The sequence below is a fragment of the Mirounga leonina genome, unplaced genomic scaffold (assembly GCF_011800145.1).
Source record: "Mirounga leonina isolate KUSES-001 unplaced genomic scaffold, KU_Mleo_1.0 Mir_150, whole genome shotgun sequence".
Lineage (NCBI taxonomy): Eukaryota > Metazoa > Chordata > Mammalia > Carnivora > Phocidae > Mirounga > Mirounga leonina.
In genome coordinates this window covers 31871497-31899135 of record NW_023270374.1, presented here as the reverse complement: position 1 = coordinate 31899135, position 27639 = coordinate 31871497, and the positions used below count along the sequence as shown (strand labels likewise).

Sequence of the window (27639 nt, the reverse complement as noted above, 5' to 3'; positions counted from 1 at the left end):
CCCAATGTGGGGCTCGATCCCAGGACTCTGGGATCATGACCTGAGCCGAAGGCAGACGCTTAACAACTGAGCCACCCAGGCGCCCCTTAGTTTCTTATTTTATAACGTCTTGAATGAAGGACGTTAGGTTAGATTTTGGCAAAATATCTGGCATTGAGAAGAGCTTCTCAAAAACGTAGAAGTGCTTTGCCAATGATCATGAAGTTTTTCTTTATAATGAAATTGGTGCTTCTGTCCCATAGTTCTACTTCTGCCCCTGTGTTATCTGTGGACTTGTTTCTCCAGCAGATGTATTTATGCTAGTTGTCTTGCACACTCCCACCTGGTTCCTTATAGGATCCAGAATGTGCCATCCAGGCTAAGAGTTTGTAGACATGAAGCAAACAAAGCTAACTGGTTTGTAGTGGATTGAACCCACAGCTTTTGGCATCATTAACATCGTGTCCCACTCAACTGAACTAGAGTGTGGAAGAATAAATGCCTTGCTTGAGCAAGGGCTTCATGATTTCAGTTAGAAGGGATCTGGTAAGCATAGTAAAGTATCTGGAATAAATATAATAAGCTGAAGTTGTGGGTAAATATGAGTATTCAGCTTATAATAATTATTGCTTTTGACTTCCACAAAATTAGGAAGATCTCCTTTTTGTTATGTTCACTGGATAATGTTTTAAAATAAGAAGAGATCAGTTTTTAAGTTGTGGAGAATTCAAAGTTAAGTTTTTCAATAAATTATAAATTAGGAAAATTTTCCCACAAGAGCACATTTAACTGGACATGGTGCTATTCTCCCACGACAGCAGCAGAAAAAAGTGAGGTATGCAGAGGACCCTGCTGCTTATTGTGGGTTTCTCTTTGCCCGGGGACCCCGCCTTTGACAGCAGCATAATACATTTCCTTGAACAATTTACTTAACCTTTCTGTGCCTTAGGTTCCTCACCCAGGCAATTAGAATAATGAAATCTATTACATATGGGTGTTATAAAGATTGACTGAGTTAATGTAGTTAAAGCTCTTAGAACAGTGCCTGACACAGAGTAAAAGCTTGAGATGTGAACATTAAAGACAGAAGAATAATGGTGAAGGATGAGTAGGAGCTGCTTTGGTGAGGGGCAGACTTGTTTACAATCACAGACACTTCTAGTTCTGACCCTCTCTTGTGTGCCAATGCACTGTTCTATCCGAAGTTCTGAGTGCCTCTGGTATACTCACTTTAGGGCCACTTTACTGCTAATGGGCATCTCAACCAAAGAGAATGCTTTGGGAAAGAAAGAAAGAACTCAAAAGCAGTAGTTTTTCAGCTGTTTCAGAAATTTTAAGATTGCATGAAGCTTCTCTAGTGGTTTGTTGAAAACACATAGTTACTGTCTCATGCATTCACTGAGAGTTAGTGTGTGCTCATTGTTGGCACTGGGCAGAGTGGGATGACATCGGGGTAAGGGTCAAGACAGAGATGGTGATAACATGGTTCCTTGGCCTGGAACTCACAGTCTAGACCATTTTTTGTACCACTAGAATCCATGCCAGGAAAGCCCCAGGGCTTTGAATGGAAGAGCATCAGAAAACAGCACATTTTTAATGGTGTGTGTTCTTGGAGTAGTAAGGCCACATGTTGGTTAATTTTCTCATCTCTGTTAAGCCATCTCAGACTTAGCTAGAAGAGGGACAGGGAAACTCATTGGTGGGAAGAGAGTTAAAATCACTGATTTTATGAATCATATAAAATTACAGATTTTATGAATCCTTTTGTTCTGACCTATTGTCAGAGAGAATTGAGTTTGCCTTATTTCCATTTATATTTTTTCAGTTTCTACTAGCATTTTTATAGTTTCAAATTGCTAGTTTGTATTTGTACAACCCCTTTTACTCTCCTTCCTCTCCGCCCCCAGCCTTGGTTTTTCTGTTTGTGTATAGTTGTGGAAATGAATTAGGAAAGGAGATTGATGAGCTTGGATAACTCCACTTCCTAGAAGGTGCTTTATCTCTTCTCATAAAGTAATGGTATGTTGCTGCTTTCTCAGGACTGAACTGCAGCTGCAGAAGCAACAAGTGGACCTTTCAAGATGCATACAAGGCTGCAAGAAATGAAGGGAGAAACTGGAGAGACCAATGAAGGGAGGAAGAAGCATGTTTCCTGGGTAAATAGTATGCTTCTGAATTTTAAAAGTTTCTTGCCATATTGGTTACTAGACTTTGTAACACCTGAGTCTTCAGAGCTATATTTAGTCTTTGCATTGTTGTTAAACATTCTTTATTTTCTCCTCCCTCCATTTTTATTTTTGAGATCTTTGATCAAATGATTCTTTTTATTAATCTAAAAATCTGCACTGAATATACAATTTAGGTGAGAACTTGTTACATCTTAGGCTAACTGCTGGGTATTACAAAAGTTGAGTTGTGTATTGTGTCTCTGTAATGTGCAGGTTTAGTCTGAGGCCAACTTTTAGTCTGAGTGCGAGACTTAAACTTTCGTTTTATTAAATGACTGACTTGAAAAAAAACTAGAATACTAATTTGAATACCAGTTTTCCAAGCCATACACTCAGGCTGCCCTCTGGAATAGGAAATATTTTTCAATGCTAAATATAATACTAAAGACAAAGCAGATTGGCAAATAATCAATGTAAATAGACCTAGCCTTCACTTGCTGAAGTAGATGTGCCCTACTTAAGGTTTTTGGGGGTCATTTATTTATTTATTGAGTTGCGAACTCAATTTATTCTGTTATTAAGCCACTCAGCTTGTGCTTAGACTTTGGGGTTTTGTTGTTGTTGCTGCTGTTGTTAAAACTTTTTAAACAAAGGAAATCTATTGCATTATTTTTCACTATAAAGTTAAGAACTTTTCTTCCATGTGCTGAGTAGAAATTTTTGGAAAGAAAGGGGGAAGAAATGGAGTCAGAGCCATTGATAGTACGTAATGCTGGAAGTTCTGTGCACATCGTTCTGACTTTGACAACTTCATGGCAACATCACTCCTCCACAAGTCTGGGGCCACACAGTCCATGGATATGTTTCTACTGTTGTAGCTTCTGGAACTTCCTGCCTTATGGTGAATTGCCGCAGGGCTACTGTTAGATAAATGACAACTTCCAGCTGCTCATTCTTTAATTTTGAGTTGTAGACTGAGTAAAAACTGTTTAGTGGCCTTGTATGTGAATCCTCTAAACTAGAAATGGCATAAGACAAGATTATTCACAAGTGAACTTTATGCCCATTTTCTAGTGCTCACCTTCCCACCAACTATTCTAGTCACACTGGTCTCCTTGCTCTCCCAGTCAATCCAGAAATGCTCCTGCCTCAAATCTTTTCGTCTCAGGGGGGCACCTGGGTGGCTCAGTTGGTTAAGTGTCTGTCTCTTGATTTCAGCTCAGGTCATGATCTCAGGGTTGTGGGATCAGGCCCCGCTTTGGGCTCTGTGTGGAGTCTGCTTGACATTCGCTCTCTCCCTCTCCTTCTGCCCCTCCCCACTGCTGGCACTTGCTCTGTCTCTAAAATAAATAAATAAAATTAAAAAAAAAAAAATCTTTTCCAGGGCTCCTGGGTGGCTCAGTCAGTTAAGCGTCTGCCTTCAGCTCAGGTCATGCTGCATTGGGCTCTCTGCTCAGCGGGGAGTCTGCTTCTCCTTCTCCTGCTCCCCCTGCTCATGTTTGTGTGCTCGCTCGCATGCTCTCTCTGTGTCAAATAAATAAATAAAATCTTTTAAAAAAATCTTTTCCTCTCAGATAGACACATGGCTCCTGCCCTCTTTCTCCTTTAGGTTTCTGCTGAGGGGACAAAGTTGATAGGAAGGGCAAAGCCAAATTGGAATCACCAGGAATTCTCTGTTATGTTAGTCTCTGCACTTACTACCTGGTAACACTGAGCCATCTTGTCTTGCTCCATCTGAGCTCATTTGTCCCGATCCACTCCTACCTATCAAGTATGATGTTTTATTTATTCTACACATCATGCTTTTTCTATTTCACCTTTAAGATCTTTTGAAATTGACCTTTCACTTTTAAAGGCACATACATTTGACTCAGCAATTGCATTTCTAGGAATTTATCTCACATCTAACCTCCTACAGGTATGCAGGTAATCCTGTTCCACCTTAGTCTCTGTTGTATCCTCATACATGCTTCCTATCCTCACTAGCACTTGAGCAGAGACTAACTACCTCTTGCTGCCATTATTTCGTTGTGGCTGTGGGTCATGTCCCCCTCCGATAACTTAGGCAACTGCCTGCTTCTTTGCCTGAATTGCAGTGTATTGGAGACATTTGCACAGTAGCTGATTATATCCCCTTTCAGGTTGAACTCCATTCCCTTACAGCAATCTTTGTCTTCCCATTTGCGAATATCTCAAATGGTTACACTTTTTGCATTGTATTTTTTAGATATTTAGATAATTCAACATATAAGCATGTGCCGGTGGTGTCTCTACTTGGCTGCACACTAGAATCCTTTCAGAAGCTTTATAAAATACTAATGCTTGGTCACACCCCCAGGGATTCTGAGACAATTTGTCTAGGGTGAGGCATAGCATCAAAATTTTATTTTTTACTTTTTAATAATTTTTAAAAATTCCAGTATAATTAACATACAGTGTTATATTAGTTTCAGGTGTATGCTACAGTGATTCAACAATTCTATATGTTACTCAGTGATCATCATAAGTGTGCTCTTAATCCCCATCACCTATTTCACCCATCCCCCTTACCCTTCTCCCCTTTGGTAACCATCTGTTTGTTCTTTATAGTTAAGAGTCTGTTTTTTGTTTCTCTTTTTCTTTGTCCGTTTGTTTTGTTTCTTAAATTGCATGTATGAGTGAAATCATATGGTATTGGTCTTTCTCTAACTTCTTTCACTTAGCAGCATACCCTTCTAGATCAATCTATGTTGTTGCAAATGGCGCCCCTAGAATTTTACATTTTTAATGGAAAATCCATTTATTTAGGGTTTTTTTTTTTTTTTTTTTTTTTAAAGTAGGCACCGTGCCTTGTGTGGAACCCAACATGGCTTGAACCCAAGACCCTGAGATCAGGGGTCAGATGCTTAACTGACTGAGCCACTCAGGCACCCCTCCAAATTTAATAAACACAATCCACTCCCCTATAACTTTATTGCCTTTCTTTATGTCTGGTTGTTCCAACTTCCTTCATTTCTTTTTAAAAAAAATTAAATTTACCATAGTATCACTTTTAGTCTTTCACGGAAACTTTTAATAGAAATATAAAACTTTTAAAGTAAGAAAAGAGGCAGTGAAAAAGCAGTTTCCTACTCCTGTTCCACAGGCAGGCAATTCTGTCTCCTAAGCAGCAACTCCTGTCTGTTTCTTAAGGTTCCTTCCAAAGTATTTTGGTTTTTGCTTTCAAAATAACTACTTTCTTAAAAAAAAAAAATGTTTCTCTAGGTTTTTTTGGTTGTTTTCAGTGTTATTAGTTGTGTGCTTAGTTTTTATTTTTGTTTCTTGACAATACTCAAAGCAATGTTTGTCTTCTGTTCTTTTCATTGTCCATAGATACCTTGTGTGGTGATTTTGTAACATTTTCTAACTTCATTATTGTCATTGCAGAGCTTATCTCTTTCAAGCAGAATATTGTTGGATTTTGTCTTCTGTTAAACTAATCCTGAAGATTCTATGACTTATATCTAAGTTTATCCTCTTTAATTCATGGTTGCTGTTGCATTTGTTATATTTTCTATACATAACTTACTTCTTGATTTTTATATTTCTTAGTTGTCTCTTTTCTGTTACACCTTTGTTTTGGGGAAATGTTTTTTCTTTCCTTTTAACTTTTAAACAAATTTTAAAGGTGAACAATCTTTTGAGTTTTCTTAGTGCCAGAAGTAACATTTGTTTCTATATTTATTTACTATCATCAAAGCAAAAGCAGGAACTTTCCTTTCCTTCCATATAAGGAAACTCCATTTCTGCCTATTTTGGCATCCCCTCTCCCTATTCCTTATCTACCCCCTTATTTTTTCCTTTCACATTTTACATTTGTTCTGTGAGGTGTATTCATTCTTCTGGGGGCTTCAGCCTGGTACTCATAAGTATTTTGCTATTCCTGAATTCAGTTAGTTAACGACCACTGAGGTGTCACTCTGAGCTGGATGGAAGCTGAGGTAGGTGCAGGAGATAAACGAAGATAAAGGTGGTTCTGACCCTGCCTTCAGGGTCCCCTTTCTGGTTGAGGAGGTGGCCCCCATGCAAACTAACAATGGCAAAAGATGTGATGTGTCAGGTGTCCTGGAGACACGGAGGGAAGGAGGGAGGGAAGGAGGGAGGGAGGGAGGGAGTCAGGGAGTCAGGTTTGGTGAGTCAGTGAAGGCGTCCTGGGAGCTGCTGCTACTGCACCAGTAGAGCTTTGTGAGACAGAGGATAAAGCAAAAGGCCTAGGGCCTGAAGGTGCCCACGTTCGTTGCCCAAGTTTTTCAAAGCCTGGCTGGAGAGAGGCTGAACAAAGGGATGTTGGGCCACATTGTGAAGCACCTCAAGTGCTTGACCAACAAGTTTCCATTTGGATCCTGTGGGCTGTGTCACAAAGGCTTTACAGCAGGAGATTGCCATGCTCAAGCTTGTTTTTAGGAAGATAACTCTGGCTATGGTGTGAAGCACGGACTGCAGGAAGTCAGTTAAGCGGCTCTGGCAGTCATGCAGGTAAGAGGTGATGAGAACTTGAACAAGGTGCTAGCAGTGGTGCTGGAGAAGAGAACATGAAGTGTTTGGAAGCAGTGTCTAAAAACGCTACTATCTGACTGAGGTGAGATTGAGAATGAGAGGATGACTGAGAGGGGTTTGTTGGTTTGTTTTAGGGAAGGTGATAACAGATGGTGGAAATATTGGCCAACTTACGGAGTGGGGTAAAGGGTCCCGAGGGGATTGCAGAGACTCATTTGGAGAGAGACAAAGAAGAGTTTATTTTAGGATTTGTTGAATTTAAGAACTCCTGAAGAGAACTAGGGAAACATATCTAGGGGCAGTTAGAAACATGGGTCAAAAAGTCAAGGGTACGATGTGAGGGCTGGAGATAAAGGGGTGGGAAATGCTTGCTCCAAGGATGTCAGAGTCATGAGAATAGACATAAACCCACAGGTAAAACATGTAGACAGAAAATAAAAAGGGCCTAGGATGTCTCTGGGCAAAGACTGGTTCTTTACGTGCAGGAAATTGAGATGTACTAAGCACTGTAGTACATGTCCTACATGGGGTGATGAGAGCTTTTCCAGATGGCTTCCTCTATCTTCTCTATAGCCTGTGTATGGAAATTATTGCTACTCTACTTTGTGGGCCAGAAAACTAAGACTCCAAGGCATCATTACTAAGCTAGTAAATGGGATTGCAAACTAGACCAAAATGCCAAATTAATGCTAGAGGAAGAGGTGGGGGAGAAGTAGAAAAGAGCCATGTGGAAGAGATGATTTCCTATGAGGGGCAGTGGCCAGCAATGGCTACCTAGAGGTCCAGTAGGATAAGAAGAAGCCAAGCCACTGGTTTCTCAGTTAGAGAACAGGTAGCGATGTGAGCATGCCCAGTTCCCACAGAGTTCCTAAGTCGGCTCACACTGGAGTCAGGAGGGGCTAAGGAGATGCAGGTGGCTGTTGAGTACAGTTTTTGGAGATGGCTCAGTGGCAGAGGAGTGACAGGACACCTGGTCTGCGGGGTGGCATCATTTTGTTTGTTTACAGATGACAGCTTGAAGTATTCTGATTTGCTCATCTTTTTTTTTCTTTGGGTCTTATATCTTACATTGCCTTTTTTCTGGGCTTCTGCTACCAAAAAAAAAAAGAAAGAAAAAAGAAAACTCTGCTGGATTCCCTTTCACATTATCTGCTCCTTTAACTTGTTTTCTTAGAGTTCTTTTTTTCTCTTTCCTTCTGCACATTGCTTTCAGATATTTCCAGGCTGTGTCTTCAGTGACCCTCTTTGATCGCTAATTATATGAGATCCTGGGAATTCCTCCTTGTTTCTTCTTTGAGGTTTCTCCATATCTGGAAGTGGTTTTCTTCTGTCATTTGAATCTTTTGTTCAATTCAGCTTTGTCCAGAACTCTAATTCATGGCCTGTGCCTCTCTTCTGAATGATAATGTGTTCTTGTACTCTTTGACAACAGGAGAGCATAGTGCTAAGAGCATGTGCTATGGGACTAGGTTTGCCTGGGTTCAAATCCTGGCTCTACCAGCTACTAGTTAGCTGAGTGACCTTGGGAGTTACTTAGCCTTTTTATGCCTTAGTTTCTTCACCTATAACTGGAGGCAATAATAATACCTACTGCCAAGGGTTGTGATGAGGAGTAAATGAGCTAGAGCTTCTGAAGTGCTCAGGAGGAACAGTGTCCACTGCATGTCGTGTGCTCTATGCTTGTTAGCTGCTCTTGTTATTACTGCTGCTGTTGTCCTGGGGGAAGATAGGAGAGATGACCTTTTCCTGATTGTCATTCGGACCACACAAAAAAGTGATAAATTTATAGACTATTGCAGCCTTACTTGAAAAACTAGAAACAGGTAAATTCTGGGAGCCAGGTAGCATTCCCCCAAGTTTTTAAGGAATTCAGCAATGAACAACTTTAACCTTGGTCCCGATGTGGCATCTGGAGTTGCAGATGTCCACTGTGTGACCCACACTCCCCATGGCAGTGTTGAATTGCTTTCACTTAAATATAGGCTATAAAATTTTTATTTCTGCCTTATTGAATAGTTCTTCCAAAAAAATTGTTATTTAATTTTGCTTACCCCATCTGCAAATAACATGCTGGCCAACCAGCACACAAAAGTAAGTGACTTGCCTGAGGTCTGTGGTGGGGTTGGGATTTTAGTCCATGGCATCTAACTTCAGTGGTATTAAAAAAGGAGAAAGGGTTCACTGGAATATATATATATGTCAAACTATAATGCTATCTTAGTTCAGGCTGCTATAACAAAATACCACAAACTCGGTAGCTTATAAACAGGAATTTATTCCTCACAGTTCGCACGGGCGGAAGTTGAGATCAGGTACCAGCATGGTCAGGTTCTGGTGAGAGCCCTCTTTTGGGTTGCAGGTGGCCTTTTTCTTGTTATATCCTCATATGGTGGGGAGGAGAAAGAGCTCTCAGAGGTCCCCTCCGTGAGGGCACTAATCCTGTTCAGGAGAGCTCCACTGTCATGACCTAATCACCTCCCAAGGCCCTCCCATGTAATGACATTGGGAGGTAGAGTTTCAACATGAATTTTGGGGTGGACACAAATATGTAGTCCGTGACAAGTACCAATGTCTAAAAGTATGGTTATGAGCTCTCCATGATGATTTTTTTTTACAATGACAGCGTGCTCTTTTTATAAGCAGAAGAAAAATATAACTCCTTGAACAAACAAAAGAGTAATAGCTAAGTGTTTGCATGACAGAAATAATAAAATGAAATCGTATCAACTAATCTCTTAGAGTTTTTAAGGAAAGTGAGCAGACTTGTGAATGAGGGAGACAGTCCCTTAAGACAGAATCTGCATCATCTCAAATAAACTCTCAAAATGTTTATTAACCATAAAGGAAAGAAAAGGTAGTAACTTTGTAGCCGAGAAACCACCTTAACCAAATGATCAAGGTCAATCACCAGTAATCACCAGTAATAAGACATATTGCTATCATGAACCCTATGATACGATGCACTAAGGAGAACACAACATCATTTCTGTGGTATTTTTGTCAAAAATGCATAACCTCGGGGGATGGATGAAATAGGTGAAGGGAATTAAGCAGTGCACTTGTCATGATGAGCACGGGGTGATGTATGGAAGTGTCAAATTACTGTCTTGTACACCTGAAACTAATATAACACTGTGTTAACTGGAATTAAAATAAAAACTTAAAAAAAATGCATAACCTCAGTGTAATCAGGAGAAAACATCAGGCAAACCCAAATCAGAGACGTTCAACAAAATAACTGATAAATATTCTTTTTTTTTTTAAAGATTTTACTCATTTGAGAGAGAGAGTGTGAGCACAAGCTGGGGGTGGGGCAGAAAGAGAGGGAGAAGCAGACTCCCTGCTAAGCTCAGAGCCAGATGCAGGAGGGCTCGATCCCAGGACCCTGAGATCATGACCTTAGCCAAAGTCAGACACCTAACTGACTGAGCCACCCAGGTGCCCCTAAAATAACTGGTAAATATTCTTAAGAAGTGTCAAGGACACAAATGACAAGGAAAGATCAAGGTTCTGTCACAGGCTGCCGTAGACTAAGAAATGACTACATAGAGTAGGCATTCTGGATAGAATCCTGGGGCAGAAAAAGGACATTATTAGAAAAAAGCTTGTGCAATTTGAAAAAGATTTTTGGTTTATAGTATTGTACCAGTGTTAATGTCCTGGTTCCGTTCAATGCACTAGGCTCATGTAAGATGTTAACCTCAGGGGAAGCTGGGTCAGGAATATATGGAAACTCTACTATTTTTGCAACTTTTCTATAAGTCTAAAATTAGCTGAAACTAAAAAAAGAAAACTTTGACAAGATTCGTTACCAAAGTTTTCTGTGTTCTCCCTATCTCATTTTCTTTTCAGTAAAAAGCCATCACAGGTTAGAGAAACAATTTGGTCCTGGGTAGAAACTGGCTTAAGAATAGGAGGCAAGCTTGGAGTTCAGCCCCCTTCTCTGAGTGGGTAAATGAGAATGGTGGCTTGCCACAGTGTTGCCTTGGGCTCATTTTGTGATGTGTTGAATTACCCAGGCCTTTCTAAAGCTATGCTGATGGGAGATTTTTCTGAAATTTTTATGAGGCCAAGTGGGCAGAAAATTAGTGCAAGATACTGCATTTAAGGAAAAACAAAAATCCAAACCAGACTTACAGAGTCATGGGTCCAAAGATATCAATTAGTACCTTGGTGTTCTCTGAGGATATTGCCTCACTGTTTGCTGCTAAGACCAAAATGGTCTTGAAAACTGGTGCCCATCCATGCAGAGATGACCAAACCCAAGCGGTCCTCTGGAAGCATATGTAGATGAAAGTCTCTCCTTGGTCATGAGGAAGCAGACAAGCTTTAAAGCCTTGTAAATCAAAAAATCATAAAAGCTAGAGGTTTATAATGTGTTCAAATGAAGAATGTTGCAAAGAGGCAGCCGACTGGGAGTCTGCATGGAGTCTAGGAGGATTTGGACTCTGTCAGAGTACAGATTGCTCCATCCACAGGATGGAAGGCGCCCCACTGGCCTGGCACAGACATTTTGGTTGTTGCAAAGCTGGGCTTGCTACATATGCAGGTGATAACCTTCTTTAGAAGCTCCATGTTTGTACCTGATGAGGGATAGCCTGATTTAGGGATTCTGTTTCCCAGATGCCCCGATGTAGGGAAAGGACAGCTCTGCATAAATGACAGAATAGAAAGGCTCCTGGAAAGCTATGCCCCCTCTAAAAATGAGGGGGAAGATCTAGTGTGTCTCCATTGAGTTTGGTTGGTATTAAAGCAGTTCTGGCTGGCCCACCCAATTAAGAATCTCATAATCTCAGTGAACTGAAAAAACATTGTATTTCTGAACTTAGAAAGCTGGGGACTAAGCCATTTTTGGTCAACAAGTATTTTGTGAGCACCCATTGTGTGCCAGGCACTGTGTTAGGCCCTGAGAATATAGCAATGATCAAGAGAGTCATGGTCCCTGCCCGCATGGAGCTCACAGACCAGGAGACTGCACCTCTGAGCCTGAACCAGCCCACCCACCTCCCTCATTCACATAGCTTGGTTTACACTAAGGTAAAAGTTTGCCCTTATATAATCCTAGAATTTAAAAACCTCTTTATGCATACTTTGTTATTTTAATTTCCTTCCAACAGTGCTTAAAAGAAAAGATGTTTTCCTATATACTTCATACATTTCATTTACATAACTTTGAGGTTGTATTTGGTGCCTTTAATCATAAAGCACCATTTCTCATCTCTGGACCACTCCTCTCAGGCTCTGATGTTGAAGACACTTTGGGAAGGCTTCGTGGGTTTGCTCAGTGCTTATGGCAAACAGAAATATGTTTACTAAGGCATGGTGAGCTCGGAGAGGTGTAGCTTGGCCAGCTGGCAGTGTCCAGAGGGAGCCAACTCTTCTCTGCTGCATAGACATTTCTCCCTTCCTGAATTTAATCTCTCGGTTCCGATTCCAAGTTGAACCTCAAAGCAATGAACCAGCTAGAGTTGTGCTAACTAACTTGATTCCACAACACTGTTAGTAATCTCTTGCCTGGCCCTCCTTCCAGAGGCTCTGGGGCTTTCTTATTGAGTAGAGACTTGTCCTCACGCCTTGAGTCGGTAAAATACTAATGATTATGAATTTTTAGTTATTCTATTTAAAAAGTACAGTGGATCAGTGATGAACAGCATTTCTTATCAGAGAAATCAAGGATAAGCTATTGGTTGACAATTTGGAAGGCTCACCTCTACTAACCTGGTAGAGCACATAAATGGTCATTTTTCAAAGTACTTTTTGCAGAACAAAGTCTACACTCATCAGCAGAACTTTCCACCATCTGATCCTGATTCCTTTCCAGCCACAAATTTTCCAACCCACCCCCACATAACTTCTATTACACCCTAGTAGGCTACGTGTACCTCGTACTTTCGCACCACCAAGCTTTCTCTGCCCTTTTCTGCCTTTAAGTCCCAGATCATCCAGTTCCTGCCCCCCTCCCCATGAAGCCGCCTTTGATCTTCCTATGGCATTATTTTGAGAGAGAGAGCGATACTAGATGCCCCCCCCTTTTTTTTTACAAATGAGGAAACTGAGGCACAAAAAGGTTAAGAATTTTGCCCAAAGCGACAAAGTGGTAGAGTTGGGATTTAGGATGTAAGCAAGTATCTTATACATGAAAGAGTCTTGGTCAGAGATTTCAACTTTGACTTTAACAAAGTTCATTTGTTAGTTGTGTTACGAAAGAGCAAAGGTAATATTTGGTAAAAGAATTTTAAATATTATAAATTGTAAGTATCTAATGGGGGGCCTGAAAATCATTGTATCTGCTACTGTCTGCATTCTGTGTTGAATCTCCTTTATAATAAGAGATTGGATGTAGAAGTAAAGGGTAAGGAAAAATTGAAGATTACTTTGAGGGTTTCTTACTTAAAATACCAGAAAAAGGATTGGGCCTTTTGTGGTAGGAAGGTTATCATAGGGTTTCTGGATAAAGTTAGAAAAGACTTTGAAAAAGACAGGGAAATGAGGGTGTTAAATTGATACCAACTTGGCAATTTAAAATAGAAGAATTTCTTCTTCTAGGCTGTTCTGTCGTTTTCATTTGATTCTTTATGACTTCTGTTTCTTTGATGAGATTTTCTATTTTTTAATTTGTTTCAGGAGAATTTATGATTGCTTATTGAAACATTTTTATGATGGCTGCTTAAAAGTACTCTGTAAGCTAATTCCAACATCAGATTCATCTTGGTATTGGTGTCAGTTGGTTATCTTTTCTCATTCAAGTTGTGATTTACCTGATTCTTGGTATAATGGGTGATTTTCAGTTCTCTTCTGGACATTTTGTCTATTATATTAGGAGACTCTGGGTCCTATTTAATCTTTTCATTCACCGGACAGTCACCCTATTTAGGTTTAGCATACAGGTTGGGATCTACTTTTGTGGGTTACAGTTCCACTGACAGTTTCTTTTTAGAGCCTTTGTTTTTACTGTTTTGGTCTGCTTAGTTTATCTGATGTAGCTGGGGCTCTCACTGGCCCCTGTTGGTGCTGATGAAGGAGTTTCCCCAGGCCATGCTGTCTGGTACCTCTAGATGAGGGTAGGGAGTCTCTATCCTGCTGGGATGAAGAGTACCTCCTGGGGCCCTGCAGGGAGGGAGAGTGCTTCCCCAGACTGTTCTATTGTCAGTGGGCTCCTGATTTATCTTTGTTGGTGCTGCCAGCAAAACTCACATGGGAAATGTGAGTAATGGGAAAGGATGAGCTGACCTGGATTGCCTTCTGTTCCTAGGTTGGGGCTTGGGAAACATTGGGTCTTGGCCACCTTCTTCTGTTGGACTGGGGGTAGGTGGCAGTCATAAGATGCTCTGCTGCTGTGTTGGTCCTCCAGTCCTGGGGTCACTGTTGGCCTTCCTTTTCCCACCTTTTGGACTTGTGCTTTGGTTGCCTCTCATGTTATTTCCAGGGTTTGTGGTTGTACTTAGCAAGGAGGTTGGGGGAGAAACCATTTACATCATCTTGTCTTAACTGTGATAGTGTCCTATTTAACCATTTGTCTTTTTTTTTTTTTTTTTTTTTTTATTCAGTGGTTTTAAAGAGTGAGTTCTGTAGACATCATGACGGGTTGGGGGGTGGCTTCCAACAGCCTGGAAATCTGAAAGGCTTCCTTACCACACAGACCCACAGGCCTGGGCCTGGTTGGCTGCCCAGCACAGACTGTTACTCATCTGTCTTCCGCTTGCTTGGCTGGTGATGTCAGTTCTTTTTGTCTGCTTTAAAAGCAGGCATTTCTTATTGTTGTTGTTCTTATGCTCACTGAATAATGCAATAGTTTGTCACACTTCTAGCATGATTAAAACAGATAAACTATTGCCTTTGTAGAGTCTTTCCTTAGCCTATCATTTTGGTTGATTTTGTCTCTCTTTTGGCTAAGATTTTGTATTAAATTCAGCCATGCAGTTATATCTAATAGTGATCTAACTATGAGATATTTAATTTTTGTGTGAACATTTCTGTTTCAGTGCTGCAAAACAATGGCCAAGTTTTTTTGTAAATTAATGTGAAAATTTTTTTGACATTTCCCACTTGTGAATGTGGAATTTGAGGTCATCTCAGTTCTTCCACAGTAAAATGTGTCTTAAAAAAAATCAGAGTGGGAAATCCTTTATATTAGAAGCCACGGGCCCCTTTGTATAGTTTACCATAATAGTTTTGCACAAATAATTTCAGGTTAAAATTGCATACTATTTATTCCCACCCATTTCCTTTATTGGCTGTGACACACAGGAATTACGCCCATTGCTTGACTAACCTTTCTGACCTTTTGTTACTTGGCTATAAATTGACTTGGGTCTTTTGCAAAAACACTGTCAGGGGGGAAAAATCTTTTTGTTAGAACCCAGCCAATTCCTGCTTCAGTGCAGAACAGTTTGTTCTCCTGAAGAAATGAGCCAGTTCAGTGAACAGAAAAACATAGCCATAAACTGGCATCGCCAAAAACTGCAAAAGCGATTGCCCATGATCATTCCACAGAGCAGGGAACTTTATAAAAGAATGAGGCTTTGGGGAGAAAAATACAATTTTGAGTTACACAAGGTCTAGGTAAATGTAATGGACATGTTAGAGTTGTAACTTCTTTGGGGCTTCTTTTTCTGAGCTCTGGCAGTCACCAGCATTCGGACATTTTAAATGGGAATGTTGGATTCTTTGCCTGCTCTCTGAGTCGCAGACTGCCTTTGGAGCACGTACGCCCTGCACTTGAGTTGATCTTCCCACTAGGTCTAGGTTGAAAGCTTCTTCTAACAACACAAACATTTCTTGAGTGACTGCTCTGTGCGACACACTGAGTCTTGGATCCATCACCCAAGGAAGACATGTTATAGTGGGCTAGCGAGTTACACAAAAATGTGAAAAACAAAGATAGCATGGCAGCTGCAGTAACAAAACTGTACAAGACACAGATTCATTACCTGGCAGACTTCGCTTCATCTGAGTGCCGTCTGTAGGTTGTCTAGAAGTTTGCCACATAGATGAGAGGAGAAGGGTGTGGTGGGCAACGAGAGGAGTGCGTGTGAGGTTGAACAGTGATGAGACAGTGTGGGTGTCCATGTACTGTGAGTAGAATTGCTTGGGTACAAAGTATGAGGAGGGAAAGGAGTGGTGGACCGTGGAACTGGAGAGGGAGAGGGACCAGATAGTGTGTGTCTTAAATGCCACGTGAAGCACTTTGGAATTTATACTGTAGGCCGTGGGGGCTGTGTCAAGGCTTGAGCAGAGGGTGGCCCTGGCAGAGTTGGAGTGGGAAGCTGTGGGTTTGCAAGGAAGCATGAGCTCAGGAAGAGTGGGTTGGACCAGACTGAGAAAGGACCAGGACCCCAGGCTGAGTGGGTGGACTCTGGCCTGTGGGGCATCACTGAAGATGATGAACACTGTGTTTTGGAAAGGCAGATGTGAGGGGTGCCTGGGGGGCTCAGTCGGTGAAGTTGTCTGTCTGCAGCTCAGGTCATGATCCCAAGGTCCTGGGATTGAGCCCCAAGTCGGGCTCCTTGCTCAGCGGGGAGCCTGCTTCTCCCTTTGCCTGCCGCTCCCCCTGCTTGTGTTCTCTCTCTGACAAATAAATAAAATAAAATCTTTAAAAAAGAAAGAAAGAAAGAAAGGCAGATGTGGTTGTGCTGCTGCTGCCCGTATGCGTATGCACAGGCAGAGTGTGTCACCGCAGCAGTCCCTGTGCGAGAGGAGAGGGACAGTGCTCAGAAACCACGTGGAGGAGCCACGTTGGTGACTGGGGAGTGCGGGGAGCAAGGAAGAAAGCAGGAAGCCCAAGACTTCTGCTGTGCCCTCTACATGCCTGGCGAGGATACTACCTTGTCTCATTTTCCTAGTGAACCTTGCCCTGTATGCGCTGATACCATCCCATTTTACAAAAGAGAAAACTGAGGTTCCAAAGGGTAAACACCTCACTCAAGACCCACGTGACCTGCACTAGGAAGTTGCCGAGTCTGGGTTGGAACTCCAGTTTATCTGACTCCAACCGTAATGACCTGCCACCTTTGTTCTAACTGAACCCCCAGTGTTAGCCAAGTCTCAAAATGCTTACATCCTCTCTGTAAGAGCTATACCTAGAAATAATAGCTCTACTAATACTTAGACTTTAGTAGTAATGATAATACAATTCATATTTTGAAAGCCTATTTTTCTTTTTCTTCTTAACCTGCCCTGCCATGAAAATATCAGATACATGATTTTATTCCTTAAAATGTCACCATTTTGGAAGAATTGGTATGGGGGAAGGCCCAACCAAATTGGCAAAAAGTATAAATAACTGAATATCCTAAAAGAGATGTAATTTTATAATGTTCAAGTGAGTGTGTATATATAACAACTCATGTTAAAATAATAAACTATGGCTTTCAGTAATTAGAGAAACTTTTAGGACTAACATAAAGCTGATATGGTAGTTTTTAGTAAATGTATGCTTTTAAAGGTTTCAGAAAACATTTTTCAGGTAACCATACTAGAGCTGAAGGAGAGGTTTACTAAGTAAAAACCATCTTCAGTCAAGTCCCAGGGCGAATGAATGATTCTGTCTGTGAAATACTGATTCTACAGTCACGAGTCCTGGATCCAGGGGTTAAGATCTGGGAGGCAGATGGGAAAGAACCAAAAACAAACCTAGCCTAGTCTGTATCAGAACTATATTCTTGGTTAATGGATCAGCCCCTAGTTAGTTACCAGAGGGAAATACCGTCCCATTTGGGACTGGAGCCTTGAGGTTCCAGCATCAAAGACTGTAATTATGGAGTGTTGCAAGCTGTCTCTTCAGCATCTCATTTCACCTTTTTTTTTGCTTCTCAAAGTGAAATCAGAAATAAAGAATGTTGTTGAGATAGAAAAATGCTCAAAATGTGGGGAAAGTATCTAAATGTGAAGCTAAGTCTGTATTATGCGTTTGTGGCATCACTAGCAAAAGAAAATTGCTGGATTTTTAAAGAAAAAATTAATATCTAATGTGACTGAGCTGTAGAACTGTAGTATGCTCCCCTGCCAAAACAGAGATTATATATAGCACAGGAAAAGCTGGCCCTTTTTTCCTCAAGTGGCTGCCGAGCCTAGTATAGCAGGAGAAACACTTATGTAAGCGGCTGTGCTCATTAGTTGGGCTGTAAATTCACACCGCTGGGCCGCGGCGGGTTCTTTGTCTGCCTTGCGTTAGCTCTTGCTTGCTTCCTCCACAACTCTAGGGCCTGTGCCTGGCACATAAGGAAATGCTGGAGACACAGAGCCCAAAACACAGCCCCTGACAGTCTAGTCTAGTGGAGCAGACAGACAGACAGGCAGTTCCAGCTCACGCGGAGCAAGAGGCTATGGGCCCTGGAGCTGAGAGGAGGAGGCACAGCGTGGAGGAAGCCGCCAACCATGCCTCGGGCCTCTGGTCAGATGGGGAGGCCCACAGTCTGTGAACAAATGCACATCGGTTGCCTCCCTGCACCTCACTTTCCTCCACCATAAAAAGATAACGCCCACACTGTTCACAGGTATCACGTGATACCATGAAAATCGAATGTGGTAGCCCATATGATGTGCCTTACCCAGAACTGGCACTCTGTGGGCCTTTTGTGAACATTCCTTTCTCTGCCTCTTTCCTTCCCTCAGACCCCCAGACCAGTTCCACTTTTTCTCCTTACTGAGGAGCACTGTCCCCTTCGTGAACTCCGCCAGTCTCTCTCTCTCTCACCTCCAGATTCTCCCATCTGCACTTCTCCCTTCTCCTGGTTTCCTCCCTGTCTCCCAGGAGTGGGTATCCCAGTTGCTTTTGCCTTGTCCGGGCAGCAGCAGCTCAAGGGGGGGAGTGCGGGTGGGGCAGGTGGCTGGTGAAAGCATAGCTGACATTGCAGTCATAGCCACATCACACACCAGCGTTTCTCCTCATCTGGGTCCTCTCAGATCCTCTTCCGTGGATCTTCCTCTCTTGCTCCAGGTTACTGAAAGGAGAGAAGAGTGAGGATTTGCCCTTGCCAAGTTGCCTAGATCTAGAATCCTTTCTCTCCTCCTGCAGACATTCTACTCCCAGCCAGGGTCCTGCTGGGCATTCTTCAAAGGGACCCCGTGGTGGGATCACATTTGGCTCCCTTTGTCCGAATGTTATCAGAGTCCATACCTGGGGGAGTTGATGGGAGGACACTGGGGAAATATGCTCCCTTTCCTATGTGGTTCGTGGCTCCCCTTCCTACTCTCCAGCCCCATGTACAACCAGGCCCCAGTGGCTGCCACACCTTTGTCTAAGGCAGTGGTTCTCAGGAGAGCACAATTGGCAATGTCTGCAGACCTTTTTGATTGTCACAACAAGGGGGCGGGTGCTGTAGGCATCTAGTGGGTAAAGGTCAGAGACATTGCTAAATATCCTACAATACACAGGACAGCCCCCTAAAACAAAGAATTACCTGATCTAAAGTGTCTGTACCAAGGTTGAGAGAACCTGATCTAAGGGATTTCCCACACAAGTTTCTTTTCTTTTTTTAAAGATTTATTTATTTATTTGAGAGAGAGAGAGAGAGAGAGAAAAGGAGCAGGAGCAGGGGGAGGGGAGGGGCAGAGGGAGGGGGAGAAGCAGACTCCCCGCTGAGCAGGGAGCCCAGTGCAGGGCCGTCCCAGGACCCTGGGACCATGACCTGAGCCAAAGGCTGATATTTAACCGACTGAGGTGTCCCACCACACGTGTTTCTTTGTGCTTGTCTGCCTCTATGTCTGCTTGGGGTCTTTTGTTAACCTCAAAAGCTCCTCCTCCCCAGTAGGTGGCCTTACCTCTCTGAAGTTTTTCTCCATCCCTGCTCCAGAGTTGGTCCTTACCTTGAGGTTTCCAGACTGCGTAAGTCCGTTCATTGCAACACCTAACCACCCTTTGCCTTTTGAAAGTTCCCTTCAGCATGTCTTATTCTTTCTCTTTCGAGGGCACAGTAAGAGCTTGGTCATAATGAGGATGAGCATCCAAACTCCAGTTTACAGAATGATAATATAATATTTCAAGGCCCCAAATCTTTGGCACTAGGAGAGTCTGTGACACAACATGGAATGAACACTGGACTTGGTATTAAGAGATTCAGTCTGATACCTAACTATAACATTCCAGCTCTATGGCAGTAGACCTAACTTCCCTGAGCTTCAGCTTCCACACAGGTAAGATCAAGATAATGTCCATTTCCTAAGACTGAGGCTGCGAGGAGATGTTAGTTAGCACAGAGCCTGGTACACAGTAGTCAGTCAAATGTGGGTTGAAACTGAAAAATGAACCCAAGGTCCCCCGTGTGACTCTGAAAATTGTTTCCCATTGCCTCGATAATAGCAATCTTTTTTTTTTTCTTAGATTTTATTTATTTATTTGAGACAGAGAGAATGAGAGAGAGAGAGAGAGCACATGAGAGGGGGGAGGGTCAGAGGCAGAAGCAGGCTCCCTGCCGAGCAGGGAGCCCGACGTGGGACTCGATCCTGGGACTCCAGGATCATGACCTGAGCCGAAGGCAGTCGCCTAACCGACTGAGCCACCCAGGCGCCCGATAATAGCAATCTTAATCCCAGGTAGCGCCTCACCATTACACCACTGAGAATGAGGAGAAGCCCTACTGGCACTGGGCCGGTAGCATAGCCTTTTCATTGTAGAAGTACTGGAGTGCTGAAATTTTCACCTATTTCCACTGAGCCACTGGCTTCTGACTCCCCACTGTCTGATAAGGAGCTATTTCCCTCTCTTGGAACACTGGGGCCCTAGAACCATACCCTGAAGGTTGGGAGGTCACCCTGACCTGAAGTAAGCAGGTCAGCTGCCTGTAAGGAGGCTGCTGAGGCATGAGAGGGACACTGTATCCATCCATTCACTCCCACGACTTTCCGGTACCTGGAGACCAACACAGAGGAAGTAGTGGTACATTTTGTTCAGACATTGTATTACGTTTACCTTTTTCCACAGTGCTAAGAGGTTAGTGACAGTTGATCCATGTGCAAAGGCAATTTTCATATACTCCTAGGGCTAGGGTTATAAAAACCATCTAAATACCCAAACAATGGAAATACCATCTAGTATTTGCCCAGAGAATTTCAAACTTACTTTTTCTATATATGGCCTTATCTCTAGAACAGAGAAAGAAGCCTGTGCGTATCAAAGAACTGATTCCATCCTCGGCAAAAGCTATAAAATGTCCTAAGGCCTGCAGAAATGCTGTCGGCCATCCAATTTTTGGTTAATGACCGAGAAATATTACATGAGTAGGTCATGAGTCAGAGGCCGGGGGATGGATGGTGTGTGATCAGCTGGACATCAGCAGGGCTCACACAACTAACAGCAGCTTATGATGGTTCATCCTCACACAACATGCCTTCTTGGGTTTCCTCCGAATCCTGGGGCACTTAACTCTACATCCCAGGACTTAGCTCTTCACTTTAATATACTGTGTTGTACTGTTCACTCTTCCGGGATGTTGGTGTCTGTTTTCTTGCCAACCAGAGGTGCCGTGGGTTAAGAGCGTAGCTTTGGAATCAGGAAGACCTGGATTGGAATCCCAGCTGTTGCCTGTTGTTTGTGTGACCTGAGCAAAGTTACTTAGCTATCTGACTTTGGTTTCTCAACTTGGTAGATTGATTGATGATACTTAGCTCATGAGGATTGTTGTGAGGATTAAGTTAAATGAGGAAATAAATGTGAAGCGGTTGGCACAGTGCCTGACAGAGTAATTTTATTCGGTCATTGGTGGTGGGAGGCAGAGACATTGTGGATTTGAATTCTCCCATTTCTACCGTATTTCTTAGCATGGAGCTGAGCATTTCATAGCACTCAAATATTTTTTATTTGAAAAAAGTGACAGGACATGCATCTGTATAAAAACACATGCTCAAGGGGATAATCTGATAATGACAATAACTTAAAAAAAACTCTAGCTGTCATGTTTTATTTTATTTTATTTTTTTTAAAGATTTTATTTATGTATTTGACAGAGACACAGCGAGAGAGGGAACACGAGAGGAAACACAAGCAGGGGGAGTGGGAGAAGGAGAAGCGGGCTTCCCTAGGATCAATGTAAAGAATGGCTATTTGAGTGTGTTTTATGGTATCTTTCCAAATGTAGCCTGCTTCCTCACCATTACCCCTTTCCCCTTACAAAGAGTTCTGAGACATGTTTCTCCTTGAGTTTACCTCCAGAGACTTTGTCTCTGTGTAAGAGTGAATGTCCATCTTTGTTAAATAATAAAGTGCACTCCAAATGCATTTCCATGTTTGCCCTTGATACTAGGGATCTCCAGGTCAAGTACAGTGACAGGTAAGATGTGGAGAACATTGTAATTGTCCCTGTCCCCCCAGCACCTCTTCTACATCCCCACTCCCTTCTGTGGCAAAGAGACAATATTTGTTTTTGTCTTCCAGTAGACAGGGATCAGTCCCACCCTTAGCTCCAGGGGTAGGTTTTGACTGTGTAAACCCAGGCAGGTAACCCCTCGCATGTTGCCTCAGTGATTAACCCAGTGGCAGTCAGTGCCAAGGTTCAGTGCTAGGCAGGTGACCCAGTTCAGGCCATCAGAATGTTTGCTGAGGATTTGGTAAAAAGGCTCCTCAGTGTTTTGAGAGGCCTTCCCAAAGCCAGTCCTGTCTGTGTCCTTCTGGATGGTGTGGGACATGAAGCCTGGGACTGCCATAGCCGTCTTGCCTTCATTAGGGAAGCTACTCATTTAGGACGCAGCTAACAAAGCAGAGAGAAAGAAAACAGGCCCTTGTTTTCATTGTAGAGCAATGGAAACAAACCCAAGCTCTAGACTTTCCAGTACACGTGTCATTAAAAACCTTTCATGACATAAGCCATTTGAGTTGGTGGATTTCATTACTTGTACCGTAATCCAAATGGCACTACATAGGGCGTCTGGGTGGCTCAGTCAGTTAAGTGACTGCCTTCAGCTCGGGTCATGATCCTGGAGTCCTGGAATTGAGGCCCACATCGGGCTCCCAGCTCAGCGGGGGGCCTGCTTCTCCCTCTGACCCTCTCCCCTCTCATGCTGTTTCTCACTCTCTCTCTCTCTTAAATAAATAAAATCTTTTAAAAAAATGGCACTTGGTAGATAAGTTTCTTTTAATTTTATATATATTAGTGGTTCTAATCTGTGGACCAAGACACTACCTTGGAGGAAGGGGAGCAGGGGTTAGAGTGCTCCATTTTGGGAAAGCATGAATTGCTTATGTATTTTTGCAAATTAAGGAAATGTATTGCCTGTATATTACTATTTTTCAAATTTATCTGAAGATTTTGAATAGGAAATACCAAGTTAGGAAAACTACCGAATGTATAAGTTTCTTTTGTGTTTTCACATTGAACAGAGGCTAAAAGCATCATGTAAATTTCTGCAAAAATATTTGTTGGTAGATAAGGCATTGCTTGGGTGTTTCCTTCTTCCTTCCTCCCTCCCTTTCTTTCTCTAGTTCCTTCTCTGAATCCTTTATCACCCTTTATCTCCTTCTATTTAGTCTTGTTATCTCAACCTTTGTTAGAAATAGTTGAGATATAAATTCTAATTAATCTAATTTAGATGTCTACATTAAGATTCAGCTCAGCTTTTCAGGCCCTGCACCTGTCAGCTCTACACATAGGCAAACAAATACTGGGTATTTAGTGCTTTAGTATCAAGGGAACTGAACTGAAGTTCAATCTCATGCAACAAATTGGGTCTTGGATAGGAATGCTTGTAATTATAGCCCCCCCCCACTTTTTTGCTAGTAAAGCAGGACACTGCAGATGAAGTTCTGTAACCAGTGTGTTCAAGAGATGCCCGCTATGTACATATCATCATTGCTGAGGTTGAGTGGTCCCGCGTAAAGCCCTTACCTCAGATCTTGCAATTCTGTGAAAAGACATATACACCAGATGCTATATGAGCCAGGGCTATTTTTATAGAAGAATGTATCAGTGAATTATTCTGGAACCTCTTAGAATTACCCTACCAGAAGAGCACTCTGGAACCTTGCATTTGATAAATGTTAACCACTGCTATTATGAAATATGCTCTTTGCTATTGCTCAAATGCTCTTTTCTTTACCTTCTCTATTTTGCCACAGATTCTTGACCAGTAATTCTTAACTTTTTTTTTTTTGAGCAATATACATTGGGTTTTTTTGACGTAGAACCAAAATTTTGATGCCTCTCCCTGCCATGCACACACAGGTACGTACACAGAGTCTGTTGCAAGTCGAACATTGTGATAATTCATAACTATAACTCTCAGGGAAAAGAGGCTGCTCTTGGCCCAGCATAGGTGTAAGTGAGCTAGCTGGACCCTATTCATTTTTTTCCCACTAAATAAAGTATAGCTGAATGCAAGGGAGAGAGACTTAACATAAGGACAACCTTGAATTGTCTCCTAATTTGTTCATAACAAAACAAAACAAAACTTACCAACTCTGGTGTTCCATGTCAGCAGTGACGGAGGCTTCCTGAGCTCCCTGGTATTGGCCTGGCCCGGTGTACTGCTTCTACGAGTCCAGGCTGAGACCGCCAGCTGGCTATGGAACCCTTATTCTAAGACTGGGCTGCCACTTTCTTGTGACACTGGAGTCAGAACCAGAAGGGGCTTGTTGCCAGTGACCCGAAGGGCTGTATTCAAGCACTGACCCATTTTTACACTGTAATCGGGTTGGGTTTCTCTTTTCCCTTGCAACGCAGTACTCGCTCATTCTTTTTGAGAGCTCAAGAAACCAGTTCTCTGGTACTTCTTTGGCTTGGTTGTTTTTCAGTTTGACATAGGTCACTCTTAGCTGGGGACAAGAATATCTACCCCCTTTTCCCAGTGGGAGGATAGGGGTTACTTTATGAGGGTAAAATGAAAGGATAGGAAAACACAAACCAGGTGAAGATGGGTAGCTTATGAGGAAGAACAGGACAAGGTGAACTAGATGGCGGAAGGTATTTGGGATTATAGGTCCAGGGCTCTGCTCTTTACATCCTAATCATGCATATGGATGAATTAGTTTACTCATCAAATTTGGCTTCAGCTCCATCTGTGCTGAGTGATAGAGGCACAGTGATAAGATATAGCCCTTGCCTCAGCCCGCAGTCTCGTGGGGGAGGGGCTGGTTCCACAGTTACAGCATATCGTTGCCAGTGCTGCAAGGGAGATGGGCGCAAGCAAGGGTGCTGGCTTGTTGGGCAGGAGCTTCCCAGCCAGGCAGGCCCCTTGCCTCCCAGTGCTCTCCCCTCTGGCCCGCTCACACCTCCATCAAGCCAATGCCCAGGCTGCATCATTTTTGTTTGTTTGTTTGCTGCTGCTTAGGTATGTGCTTTGTATAACGTGTAGAGGTCAGCTTGTTCAGGTGCATTTCTCATGTCGCCTCAAGGAGACCTTTGAGATAGGAGGGCAAGCGTGTTACCTGGCCCTATTCTCCCAGTGGGGACATGCCTGGGGGATGTCTTCTCACCCTTTAAGACCTGCTCCCACAGGGTGTTCAGTTCTACTCTGATGTCCTGAGGAACACTCAGATAGTTCTCTGGTATTTCCACTGCCTTTCTCCTGACCTCCGTTAGCACTTAGAGCTTTGAGGTTCAGCTTTACACCTCTATCTGTTTACACCTGTATCTCTCTGTCTCCCCCACTGGGTTGTAAATCTTGGACACAAGGCCTGTGTTTTCTTCATCTAGGATATACCAGCTGCTTCACAGAAATGAGTCACATGAATGAAGTATGCAGGTCATGTAAATGAAATTCCTGCCCAGCACCAAGAGGACTGAAGCTATGAAGACCTCAAAACATTCTTGATTGATTTCCAGACTTTTTGAGCTGGTAGAATATCTTTTATACTTAAAGGAAGGGATATGCAGAAAGTTTGGGAGCATATAACCTAGGAGAATGTAAAAAGTGGCTGTTGGGGCGCCTGGGTGGCTCAGTCGTTAAGCGTCTGCCTTCGGCTCAGGTCCTGATCCCAGGGTCCTGGGATTGAGTCCCACATCGGGCTCCCTGCTTGGCAGGAAGCCTGCTTCTCCCCTTCCCACTCCCCCTTCTTGTGTTCCTGCTCTCGCTGTCTCTCTGTCAAATAAATAAATAAAATCTTAAAAAAAAAAAAAAGTGGCTGTTGGCATTCATGAGACAAAGAGAGACTGGTGAGGAAGGGCTGTGTACACCATGACAGCTCAGGGGCACACATTGGAAGAGTGTTCCCTAACTTCTTTATTTAATGTCCTCTTGAGTGCAGGGCAAGACACACATGACCTGGTAGAAAGCATTACCACGCCTCGTAATGAAATGCTTGTGTGCCAGTGGATGTGTCAAAGTCTGAATTAGTTCAAAAGTTGATTGGGAGATAGCTGTGATTAATGTTCACAGAAGTTGAGGCTGCCTGTGTCAGAACCTTCTTGGTTCCCAAGGGGGAAGTGCCCCAAGTAGGTGCTGGAGAAAGGTGGAGGTAGCAATGGAGGACTAGCCTGGTGTAAGTTTCTCTTGGCTCTTTCCTGGTTTGGACCTTATATTTTGAGAAATACTGTTAAATGTCAAGAATCCTCCTTGACTGAAAGATAGTTATGTACACCAGAGGGTGCTATGTTTCAATTTCATGTCTTTCTTTCTTTTTCATTCCTAAGGTTGTATATTTGAAGATTAACTAGCTGAGGATTTGCCCTCAACAAAAGATTGTTGAAGGCCTAAACATATCCCCCCTATTTGCCGCTTTCTTAGCATAATTAAAGGCATTTGAAGTAGCCACACCACAGTCTGGGTCGGCTTTGCTATGTACTGTTAGTTCTTAGCTGTTAAGTTCTTTCTTTAAAACTAGACAACTTTTCTTATGCTGCAGCTTAAGTCCATTTTCAGTGTTCTTTTTTTTTTTGGTGGAAATGGAGACCATCTGGTCGCCATCATCTGTGTAATAACAATGATTGAAGATGGCTATTAAGTCACCCTTCGGCCTTTTCTCTTGTCTGGGCAGCATTGTCTCTGTTCCTGTGGCCATTCCCCATAAATCTCATTTTCCAACCCTTTAATCATTTTGGTGGCTTTCTGTGGAAACGACATCAAAGGCTCAGTTCCAGTGCCTCTGTTCTGGTGGGATCTGGGCTGTCAGCTAATGGATACAGAATGTGGTGGTTTTAACCATCCAGTTTCTGTAGCTAGTCCCCACATTTCCAACATTCAGGATCTGCTAACCATTAGGGCTGGTTTACTACCTCTTAATTGTGACACACTTTATAAATATTATTAAGGTGCTAATTTAACTTAAAACACAAATTTTAGCTTGTGAATAATTCTAGCTTTTTATCCCCCCAGCCTAGTTTATTGCATTTAAGATACTTTTCTGAGCTGTCTGGTTATTAAGTGGATATGTTATCTCTCGTTGGAGGGTAACCTGAATTTTGTTGTGTTTCTTTCATTCATTTAATTACTCAACATCCGTGAGTGCCTACAGAGTGTCAGGCCTTGCGCTAGGGATTGAGGATCCAAAGATGAACAAAACCTCTTCCTTAAGTTCAAGGATAGCTCAAAGATTTTTCTAGAGGAAAAATCAGACACATACTAAAAAGAGAGAGAGAGAATATAAAGTAAAAAGTGCTATAAAGGTGACTTAAGTGCAGTAGAAATTTAGAAAAGCTTCACTGAAGATGTTCTATTTGAAGTGGGTCTGAGCATGAATTAGTCTTCAGGGATAAGGGAGTTAGAGAAGGCTCAATAGGGAGGGGACTCTAGTCTATGTGAAGGCAAGGAGCCTGGAGTGTCAGGGTGCAGTGAACCAAGGGGTAGCCAGGCATGAACTTGAGTGGCTGAAGAAGCGGGCAGATGCCAAACTGAAAACTGCCCATACCAAGCCAACAAATATCCAATGGAAATATAATGTGAGCTGCATATGTCATTTTAAAATTCTAGGAGCAACATTTTTTTTTTTTAAAGATTTTATTTATTTGTCAGAGAGAGAGACAGAGCACAAGGAGGGGGAGCGGCAGAGGCAGAGGGAGAAGCAGGCTCCCCGCTGAGCAAGGAGCCCGACGCGGGACTCGATCCCAGGACC

At 42.7% G+C, this 27639-nt stretch overlaps 1 protein-coding gene across 8 annotated transcripts in view; it reads left to right on the top strand.

The window, feature by feature from the left end:
- Positions 1 to 27639, top strand: part of ZHX3 (zinc fingers and homeoboxes 3) — a 136536-nt gene that overhangs the window by 63834 nt on the left and 45063 nt on the right. For 4 of the 8 annotated variants that reach the window (XM_035006326.1, XM_035006323.1, XM_035006325.1 and 1 more), the window contains exon 2: positions 2019 to 2135. The gene's annotated coding sequence lies outside the window, so the exon portion shown is untranslated. The other 4 variants (XM_035006330.1, XM_035006322.1, XM_035006329.1 and 1 more) reach the window with 3 other exon arrangements.